Source organism: Heterocephalus glaber, unplaced genomic scaffold (genome assembly GCF_053883595.1).
Source record: "Heterocephalus glaber isolate CG9 unplaced genomic scaffold, H.glaber_assembly_v1.0 deba00000331, whole genome shotgun sequence".
In the NCBI taxonomy this organism is placed as follows: domain Eukaryota; kingdom Metazoa; phylum Chordata; class Mammalia; order Rodentia; family Bathyergidae; genus Heterocephalus; species Heterocephalus glaber.
This window is the reverse complement of record NW_028258142.1, coordinates 529,774-540,865: the sequence shown is the minus strand read 5'-3', so window position 1 is coordinate 540,865 and position 11,092 is coordinate 529,774. Positions and strand designations below refer to the sequence as shown.

Sequence of the window (11,092 nt, the reverse complement as noted above, 5' to 3'; positions counted from 1 at the left end):
TGATATTAAACTTTAGTTTTCCTTCTTTGTACTTGTTATATTTGGTTTAATGAACAGCATTTACCTGCTTCATAGGAGAAATTAGGATGCTTTTCTTCCTCTTCAAAGCTCTAAAATAATTCACAAAGCATCAAGACTGTCTGGTCTTCGTGAGGCTTGGGAGAATGTCCTGTGGACCCATCTGGGCCCAGTGCTTTTTATGGGCAGTTCCTTAGTACCATTCTCCATTTCTTAGGTGGAATTTGGTCTGTTGGTTTCTAACTTTAATGGGATAAATTTTGCTCATCTTTGTTTCCAGAGGAAATTATACAGCTAGGTTTTTAAATGTGTTTGCACAGAGGATTGGAAAATGTCTCTTAGGATTGTTTAAATCTCTTTTATTTCAAAAGTTAAATCTCTTAAATATAATAAGGTTTTTAAAAGGACAGAGAAATTTGGGTGACTGGAAATACCATCATCCTAGAATTTTAAGATTGTGGTTTCCAAAGTGACCAAAGTGTTGTTTACCCCTGGAATGTGAGGATGACATCAGGGTTTCTTCTCTGTCCTTTTCTCCTGTTGGTTAAAGGATGACCAATGTGAAAAGCAGCTTTATTCCCTGGGAATTAATAGACAGCTGCCCTCAGCATAGCAACCAGAGAGGTCCTAACCAGCTCCCTGATGGCCAGTTAACATCAGTCTGATCTGTAGGGCGTGATATTCAGGATGTCAAATGTCAAAAAATATCATTTGCATATAGATTAATTACATTGTCATATCATGGAACTTCATTCTCCCGTAGGAACCTAAGAGGTTATTTTTGACCTTAAAATTAGAATAATTTTTTTTCTTTTTTCTAGCTACTAAAAGTACTTGTACCTTTCTTAAAAACAAAGGAAAAATGCAGGAGAGAGTAACATAAATAAGAAAGTAAACATCACCCGACACTCCATGACCACGCCTGTGTACTGTCAACCTGGGGATGACCTCCCTTCCAGAAATGTCCTTGTGCCTCTGTCCTTGGAGAGAGACATAGTCTTGCCCTCCGTGTGTCAGGATCATTCTTGTTTGGAACATGTGGAAGGGCATCTGCAGGAAAAGATGCCTCAAAGGAAGTCTCAGGTGTGCAAGATCATTTTCAACTCTTGGGGCTTTGTCCCTTGGTCTGTCCTGAGCCTGGTAGAGGAGGAAGGAGTCAAGCTGGCCAGGTACTCGGTGTGGGGTACAGGAACATAAGGGGAGAATGTGTGGCTGTAGCAAGTCCAGGAGTGCTGGGCACCAAAGTAAAAAGGGATTTCTGGAGCAGGAGGCATTGGTGGGAGGTGGCTGCTTTGAGGACAGAGCGGGAGAGAGAGCAGTCCTACTTAGAAACCAGGCTGATGCTGTGGCTCCTCTGAGCGAACAGGTCCGATCCCTGTAGGTCAGTGTTGTCACCCACATCTGCCCGCAACAGCACGGTATGGCGCTTCACGAGGAGGCACTCGACTAAGCCCGAAGGTTAAATTAGATTACATGCTGCTGAAGGTGCAGAGATGATTGATCACTTGCTCAATAAAACTGACTTGAAAAAGAAACCACCATTTAAGAATTGTAATGATTAAAAAGTCAAATTTAATTATCTGGAAAAATGTTTTGGGTTCTTCTCACTTTCCGAACAGTGGCTGAGTTTTGGTCCTGGCTGCCTGTGAGGAAGTTAGCCAGCCCCTCCCAGAGTGAGCACTCTGGCCTCTGTGGATAGGAAGGTCCTGCTTTGATCCAGGGACAGGGCCCCAACCACAGCAGAGAGTCCTCTGGGTTGGAGCTTGGCAGAGTCTGGTGGCCAGTTCAGGCCACACCTGGCCCTCAGTGGACATCTACCCTGACCTAGAGGTGGCCCCTGACCCTTGGTGCCTGGTCCTTGTGTTCAGCCTAGGCACCTTTCTGGTGCAAGGATGCTTGTCTTGTGGGGACACACTCCCTGCTCCCACTGATGAGCAGAGTGGACCTGACCACTAAGGACATGATGAGAATTTCAACCCAAATCCTCACTTTCTCCTGGAAGGGTCAGAGTCCCTACGTCCGAATGTCCTGGTCGCTGGACAGTGCCGAGGTGGACAGCATCTACGGTCAATGGCCATCCTGCCCCAGCAAGGCTCTGGCCTCTGGCCTCTGTGGCTCTCAGATGTGAGGCCTTAAGGATTGTTCAGGACCACCAGGAGCTTTTCGTTCATGGCAAGAGGAGAGGTACCCAGGGTCCAAAGCGGAGGAACGTACTCAGGGTGGGCTGGGACCAAGAGGGAGAAGAGGGACTGTTGGACCCTCCCTGGGTCGTGGTCCTCGAACCATGTGCTGCAGCCACCCTCTACCCCACCCCTACCCCCACCCCCTGTTACCCGCAACTCTTCAAAATATAGTGCCGTGGGCTGGACCCAAGTCTCTTCTCTGGGCTCTGGAGCAAAAACGCTGCTGTAAATAACTACTTCACAGGAAAAAAAAATGGCATGAACAGTACATTTGCATACAAATGTACTAATTATAATTCTCTTCCTGTGTGTTAGAACAGAATTAGCAGTTAGAATTATATTAGGACATGATATTCTTAAAACCCTTAGACATGCAGGCATGCAGAGGTACTAAAGTACATGCAGGGGCATATGTGTGCACATGAACATGTGCATATGTTTCTGTGTGCATGTGGGTCTGCGTCAGTGTGTGCATGTGTATGTGTCCATGTGTCCGTGTATCTGTGTGTGCGCACGCACATGTCACTCCCTGGTATCCAAGTGAAGCGTCTGTCCCTTCATCCTGCATCACATGTGGCCCATGCTTCTCAGGAGATTTGGTTACTTGGAGTTGGCAGCAACCTCAAGACTGTTGTCTTGACTCAGCCTATTTGCACTTGGTCAGTTCTGTGAAGTCTTGTGGTCCTTGTAGGGTGGCAAAATTCTTATTTCTGAAACACAGTCATGAAGTCATGGTGCATTCAGAGACTTGAGTCCCCAGTTTGTATCTAAAGGGCCTGCCTTGGCTCAGCAGCCGCCAGACCTGCTCATGGCTTTCTGCATGGGAGACTGGTTTATGAAGGCTGCCTCCTGAGAGGCAGAGGAGAGAGTGAGTAGCTTCACAGCACACTTCACACATGCAAGAGAGTCACTGCAGTGTAAGACCTTCCTGATGTTACAGTATTAGGAGAATATTTTGTGATTTCTGTATTTGTAGAAAAACAAAGTTGTATTGAAGAAAAATGTTCTCTTTCCTTCAAAGTAGACTCTTGAAAATTCCAGAGGACAAATGCAGCCTCTGCTTGATTTTGGTACTGATGTGGCAGCCCAACAGCTGCAGCCATGCAGGCAGAGTGCTCTTCTGAGGCAAGGAGCCAGCAGCCTGGCAGGGTCCAGTAGAAGGCTGGGACGCAGCCCTGCAGCTTTCTGGCACCAGAGAGCTGGAGTCCAGGGCAGGACATGCCAGTGGTGCCTGGGTACCTCAGGCCTTCCACTGTCTCTAGGCTGTGCCTGCTGTGTGTGGTTCCTTGACACCACTTACTTAGTCCTCTGGGGCAGCTGTTGCTCAGGGTAACCTGGTCTGCACAGAGGGTAGGGTAGGTGTGTAAATGCAGCTATGCTCTGCTGCCATGTGGATGGAAGTCAGCTCTAAAGTGCACAAGAGGTCCTGTGGTGGGGATCCTGGCTGAAGCAGTCACCCCCGAGAGTCCCGGGGCTGCGTAGGCACATGGGTCACACATTCTATGTGGGGCAGATCCACTTATCAGCAGTTCTGACTGGATGGGGAGCAGAACCCCCACAGAGTGCAGTGGAAGAGCCAGAGGCAGATTTTCTACTAGTTAGTTCATTATCAATCCTAGGGAGCATCTGTCCAAGAAGGTACCGTGACACAGACAGATTAGGTAGGAAGTATCATCTGATGAGGTGTTCTGTGTGAGATATTTCCTGATGATAGGTGACCATTGAGTCACCTGGGCGGAGTGGACCCCAAATAATGACACTTGGTACTGCCCACAGGAACCACAGCCATTATGGGAAGACAGTGAGGAGTCTTGAGAACCTGTTCGTCTCAGGGGAGGAAAGGACCTGTCAGTCCGGACACATTGAACTTGGCATTCAAGACATTGACCAGAGAGGTGCGGGGGCAGGCAGAAGCAAGTAGGTCTATAGGAGAGAAGAGAGAGGCACCCTGAGGACAGGGAGTGAGGAGGAGCAGGATGGATGGAACAGCAGAGGACACCCAGAGAGGGTTCCAGACAGGTGCTCTGTATGTGCATTAAGAAGGACTGAGTGTAGATAGGACCCTTGGATTGAGGAGACAGGCCATGGGCCATGAGGCAGTATGGGAGGTCATGGAGCTCAGTGAGAGCAGGAGAAGGTAGAAGCTCTCCTTTGGCTCAGAGGGATGAGACACAGGTCTGTGTTGATGGGGCCACAGTGTTCTGAGCTTCTGTTTATCTACAGAGAAGAGAGAGGCAGGGAGGGAGAGGAGTGTGGTAGAAAGGCAGCAAGAAGGCTGATTGGGGGAATGTTCCAGAGGACCTACCCCGGGAAGGTGGGATCCAGAACACAGTGCAGTGCAGCCCCCAGAAAGGTCCCTTTCCCCAAAACAGGAAAGATGAAAGGCAATCAGGAAGACTAGGCATGAGTCTGGCTGGAGGAAATAGTTCTTCTGTTCTCTGCTATGATATTCCTGAATTTCTGTCTTAGTTGTTAAGAAACAGAGAGATAAGGAGCAGGAACCAATTCTGGAAAGCCATTATGCTTCCATTTGTCTTGTCAGAACCTTGTGCTTGGAGACCACTTTTGCAGAGGATAAGGATGTTGTTGTGAGAAAGGCACAGGCCACAGTGATGCAGTTAGCTGGTGGGTGGGATAAATATAAAATGTCCCCCTGAAACAGGAGCTCCTACGTGGGGACCAGGGGGTCCACATAAGCATGAGTAATTTTAGAGAGTCCCAGAGCCCTGGTGCAACCCAGGTGGCTACTGGTGCAACCCAGTGATTACTCATGTGTTAGTAGGAGATAGAGTATGCTTGTTGGCTTCTCTAAGAGGCACATGGCCAGCCACAGTCTAAATGCAGACTTTGCCATATCATTTCAGGAGTTTGAGAAGCATTGCCAGAGCTCTTACAAAATAGCACCATTGGAAAAGGGCCAACTGGGATGAGCCTCCCCACCTCAGGGAACCTGATTGAGGGTAAGGAATATGTTGCCTGGCCCGGGGATTTAGCGCCAGGTCCCGAGTTCGATCCCCTGCACAAAAAAAGAAAAAAAAAAAAAAGGAATATGTTGCCAATGAGGGCTTACAGTCCATAGAGAAAACTGGAAGATTGTCTTTAAATTAAACCATCTCATTTAGAGTGTTGTAAAGCATAGGTACCTGCAAAGGCACTCATTCCCTAGGCTAGATAATTGAGAGGTAGTGTTAAAATATGAAGAAAATTACAATGTGGGCATTATGGTTTGAATATAAAACCATTCCCCCAGAAGGCCCAGATGTTCAGAGGTGGGGCTTTTGGGAGGTGAATGGATCATCAGGGCAATGACCTCATCTAGGAATTAATTCATTAATGAGTTCATAGACAAATGGGCTGTTAAGAGGTGGGGCCTAGTCAGAGGAAGTAGGTCACTAGGGCATAACCTGGTAGGATATATCTTGTTCCTGGTCCTTCTTCTCCCTGTCTCTGCTTCTTTGCTACCATGAAGTGAGCAGATTTTCTCTGCCAAGCCCTGCCACTATGATTGTTCTGCCTCACCCCAGGCCTGAAAGCAATGGAACTGGCTGATCATGGACTGGAGCCTCTGAAACTGTGAGCCAAAATAAATTTTTCCTTATTTAAATTGGCTTCACTCAGCTATTACATCACAGTGACAGAAAGCTAACATAATGGGGTAAAGAACTAAAGGATGGACTTCCTTCTGATCATGGGTTCCCCCAGGACAATTCCTGGGTGCTTTGTGAGAAATCACAAAAAGTTTCATGCATAAAGAGTTTGTTGCACACTTAACAGAGTGCAGCATGATGGATCATAACTTGTACACATGTCCCCATCCTACCCTACCTGGCCACTTCCTGTGGAAGATGATTGTCTTATAATTCTGGATGCTTTTTTGGAGCATGGAAGCTTGGAGCAGATATCCTCCTCCTAGAGGGGCCTACCCCCTCCACTGTTGCCTCTACCTGCTGCTGGAGTGATAGGAACTCCACATCAGGAACAAATATTTGAAAAGGGCTGGGCAGGCAACTGAAGTGCCCACCAACAGGCCTCTTTCCGGTGCTTAGCATCTCTAGCAGGATGGTGTCCACAAGCTTCCTGTCGTCCATGCCACCTCCCTCTCCTTCCTAGATCTCTTCCCTGCCCCTCACCATGCTCTTCTGCCCTTCCTATCCTTCCTCACCTGTCCTTCCTCACTTGCCTTTCCTCACCTATCCCTCCTTGCCTGGCAGGCCTCTCTTTTTCATTTTTCCTTTTCTTTCCATCTTCTTTCCACTCTCTTGCTGTTTTCCAAACTCCTACACTTCCTGTGCACCCATCTCTGCTGTTTAGAAAAGTCTGCATCTGGAGGAAACCTAAGGTCTACTACCTTGGTTTACCCATGTGGACTCAAGAGGTTGACGTGCAGGGCCCAAAGTACATACGAGGCAGCCAAGACTGAGTTATGCTTCTTCTGATTCAGTCCAGGGCCTCCCCACTGGGTGTAGGAAGCCTTTTTGCACAGCACTGGCCACTCTCAGAGTGGTTCACATAGTTAGATGAGTGTTTTCAAAGAAGGATGATGTATGTGAACCAACTCCCCATGATGAATGTAATCGTCACGTATAGCAAACGTGTACTAATAAACATTAAAAATAAAAAATCAACAAAACAAAGAAAGATCATGGCCTATGGCCTTGCCCTGTGTGACCCATCCAGCTGTTATCTCCTCCAACCCATCGTGTCTTCAGGCAGATCTGAAGGTGGTTTGGAATATAAAGGTGGGGGAAGATGACCTGTCTGCTTCCCTTCCAGGCCTGCCCCAGTCTTGGGAGCTGAATTTCCTTAAAAATTGACAAGGAGGGAAGGATATTTTATTAACTTTTCTCTGCCACAGTATTTTAGGGTTTCTTAGGCTCTGTAGGTAAGAATTTAAGATCTAACCATGAGTCCTTCTTGTTGCAGTTTGATTTTACTGTTACAGTTTCTGGGAATTTTTGTTGCGATTCTAATTGTTGTTTTCTTTCAACACCCACGCTGTTAGTGCTGTGTTTGGGAAGTGAGAAATCACAAACTATGAGTTATAGAACAAAACCAAAATCTGTTTGACCACAGTAGTCTAAAAGAAACAAACTTTCACAGAATGTGTTTGCATCGACAGACAAAGCTGATTAAGTGGAAGTGTCTCGTGTGACTGAGTAGATGATGCAGGCAGGTGCACAGGAGTTGGGGAACCAGCACCCTCACTGTCCATTGCTGAAATTGGGTGTTCCAACTTCCCTCTGGCTGGAGCCAAGGGCAGGCCCTTGCAGGAAGCCTGCATGTCTGCCTCCACTCTTGAGTATGCAGTCACCCCTGCCTTCCCTAGGGATGTAGACAGAGGAGGCCTGAGGAAGTCAGGTTTCCCGCCCTGCTCAGGGATAATGAGGCCACACCCCTGATGCTAGCCACCTCAGTGGATAATGGGAACAAGATTTCCCCAAGTAGGAGTCAGTGAAGAACTATTGCAAGCAGGAACCCCACCCACCAGTAAGAGGAGCCCACCCCTTCAGTCTCCCCAGAGGCTCAGGGCAGGACCTGGACTTCTGCCTTCACCTGCCAGCAACCAGACACAGCAGAAGGTCTGAGGGGGACCAAATGTCCAAGTTTCACTGGAAAATTAGTCATCATACCAAGAACCAGGAAGATCTGCTTCAAACAGAATGAAAAGGGACAATCAATAGATACCAATCCAAGATGACAATGTCACTAGAATTACTGGATGGAGATTTAGAGCAGCCATTATAGACATTCTACATTGACCAACTATAAAAGTGGTGGGAATGTGAAGAAATAGTCTCTGCAAAGAAATAGAAGATATAAAAAGCCAAATGGAAATCTTAGAACTGAAAAATACAATAAGCTAAATGAAAAACTCAGTAGGTAGGTTTCACTGCACTAGGGATACAAGATGAATCAGGTAGCTGAAAGTCAGAATGGTAGATTACCCAATAGGAGTTTGCTGTTCATCTAAATTAAAAAAAAAAATAGTGACATCCATTGCTGATGATACCACGAAGCTAGGTCTCTTATGCATTGCCAGTAGCAATGGAAAGCAGTGCAACCACTCTGGAAAACAATTTGCAGTTGATTTAAAAATTGAACATGTGGGCTGAGGATGCAGCTCAGTGGTAGAGCACTTGTGTAGCATGTGTAGGGCCCTGGGTTCCATCCTCAGTACCACAAAACAGCACCACCTAAATATGAAGCGACCACTCAGTAAAGGAAAAACTCATAAATTAGACTTTTGTCAGATACAAAAACTTGATCCTTTGGTTCACGTGAGAGCATGATGATCGAGTGTTTGTGACATATGTGTGAAATATGCCACCCCCCAGACATTGCGGTGTCAGCACATTACCTGTCTGACAAGGAAAAAAACCAAAACAATGTATAAAAACTTCCGCTCTACCCAAAGGGGAAAAACCTGTATGGAAATGTTTATACCAGATTTATTCATAATAGCAAATACTGGAAATCACCAAAATATTCTTCAGCTCATGAAAGGTTAGGCGACTATAGCTCACCTGCACTAAAGGTGTTAATCAACAACAACAAAAAAGGTGTTGACACAACCACAACCTGTGTGATCACTGGGAAGTGTGTGAATGAAAAAGCCAGTCCCCGAAAGTTACTTACTATACAGTTCCATTTATACAATATCCTCCCATGAAGTTGCAGTTCAGAGTTCAAGGCCTCAGTCATTCATAGATTTTTCCTTAGAACCTAACTAATAATTTTTCGCGGACCCCACCCCCACCTCCTAATTTGGAAGAAACTAAACATATGCTCCGCAATTGTTTTTTTGACGCGAGGTTTGTAAATAGCCAATCTGAGAGCGCTATTCAGTTATCTCTCCTGCTGATTGGCTGCTGCCCTGTAACACATCTCTGGCAGCTGCACCAGCTTTCCCGCATCATAACAGGTTGATATGCCACCTGTAGCCATCTCAGGTGTTCTCGGTTTTGTTCTTCTTAAAGCCCTAAGATCCCTAAGATGCCACCAAAATGCCCTGCAACTTCTAAGGCTTTATTAATACAGTATTTTATTAAATTAAATTACATAACAGGGCTGGAGATTTAGCTCAGTGATTTCGCCGCCTGGTGCGCAAGCACAAGGACCTAAGTTCGATCCCTGGTACCAAAAAATAAAATAAAAAAATAAAAAAATAAATTACATAACTGCAGGAGACATAGCATATTTAGGATTTAAACTATAAAAATAGGCGTTTATAGGCATTTTTCTGGCCATATCTGAAATTCACGGTTTTTCACAATTCGAGGGTGCTCTAGGAATGTAACCTCATGAATTTCAGGAGTCCCCTGTACAGTGACCCTAAATAACCGGGACAGAGGAACTGGAGAAGGAGTTGGGAGTGCGGGTGAATGAGGAGGTGGCTGGGCCGGGGCACAGCTGTGGAGGTGGCAGGAGGGTCCTGGAGGGGCAGGTGTTCTGCGTCAGGACTGTGTGTCGGCTGTCCTGCTGGTGAGACTGTTCTCTGGTTTTGCAGGATACTGCTGTAGAGGGAACCAGGATGATGAGCGCCAGGGATCTCTGTGTTAATGCTGACATACATGTGAGTCTGCAGGGATTTCAACGTGAAGAGTTGGATTTTAAAGCTTTTGGAGGAATCTATCGGCAACTCTACATATATTCTGTAACTTGCTTTGTGGATAAAAGTTATTAATTGCCTGATTTCTATATGTCATAGATTTGGAGATTATGTCTCATAAATCATAATGGAAGATTGGTTATCAGTCTTTCAACAACATGGCTAAAAATGAATCTAATTATCAAGTTTCAGTCCTTGTTCATTATGCACTCACGTATATATGAAAACTAGAACCCTTTGTAACTTCTGTCACTTTGGCATATAGAAAAGAAATCCACTTCAAAATGAAATAACTGAAACTCACAGAGTTTAACAAACTATGGAAATGATACTAATATTGTTCCATATTATTTTATAACAAACATCTCCTGAGTCATATTTTATTTAAAATTATTTAGCTTTGGCTCTTTAACCCATGGATAATTATTTTATTGATAGGATGAAAATTTAAAAGAATATAGTGGCTCAGAAATATTAACCCATGACCTCTTGGTAGTCATGAGATCACACAGTTTATCTTCAGTTCTCAGCTACAGCCACTCAGGAGTTGATTGGTTGAAGAAAGCACACCTTATTCAGACTACTTTCCCTTGTTGTCTTTTGGCTCTGCTTCAATTGTTGGTTCTTAGTACCTAGCTCAGCCCAGAGTTAAGGGTTTCTGTGGTGAAGCAAAGTATGCGCCTGGAAAAACAGGCAGCACCAGCAGGAGACTTGAACAGCTCTCTGAGAGGCCTGACACATTGCCTCATTCACCATGAGCCAAATGAGTGAGACACTAAGCCAAACAGGCAGGGAGCCCTGATTAGACTTTTAATTGACTGAATATCCTCTGCTAACATCTTGTCATGAAGAATTCTCTAAATCCTTCATCAGTTGACTCCTGAGCATAGACCCACTTGTTCTCTGTGCCTCTGCCTTGGGCTGGCATGACTTGGTGCATGGTGTGTCCTTGCAGCACCTGATTTTATGCCCAGCCTTGATCATTTCTTCCCTGTACAGCTGTTTCCTTGGTGACGCTGACCCCATTCTGGACCTTGGCACTGTGGATACTTTGGGTTGGATGCTTTTTGCTCACAGCCATGTGACCAGCTTCACTGACTCCACCACTCAGCGCCAGAAGCATGCCAGTTGTGACAGCTGTAGGGGTACCTGGATATCACCATGTATCCCATAGGAGGCTGGGGATGGCAGTAGTTGAGAACCCCTGGTCTTGAAGCCACCCTGAGTTCTCTTAACTTAAGCTCAGTGAACAGGGTCCAGGGTTCATGTTGAGCCTGGCAGC

General features: G+C 45.9%; 1 protein-coding gene and 1 non-coding gene across 6 annotated transcripts in view; both read left to right on the top strand.

Annotated features, from left to right (window-relative positions):
• The window catches only part of Kcng2 (potassium voltage-gated channel modifier subfamily G member 2), an 80,689-nt gene that overhangs the window by 25,967 nt on the left and 43,630 nt on the right, over positions 1-11,092 (top strand). For 2 of the 5 annotated variants that reach the window (XM_021242175.2, XM_087190943.1), the window contains exons 2-3: positions 5,066-5,161; positions 9,709-9,774. The exons of the other annotated variants lie outside the window; for them this stretch is intronic. The gene's annotated coding sequence lies outside the window, so the exon portion shown is untranslated. The remainder of the gene's footprint in view (positions 1-5,065; positions 5,162-9,708; positions 9,775-11,092) is intronic. 5 annotated transcript variants of the gene reach the window in all.
• Positions 8,466-8,569, top strand: LOC147830000 (small nucleolar RNA U13). Its single transcript, XR_015445039.1, has one exon. It is a non-coding gene; the product is annotated as a small nucleolar RNA U13 (small nucleolar RNA).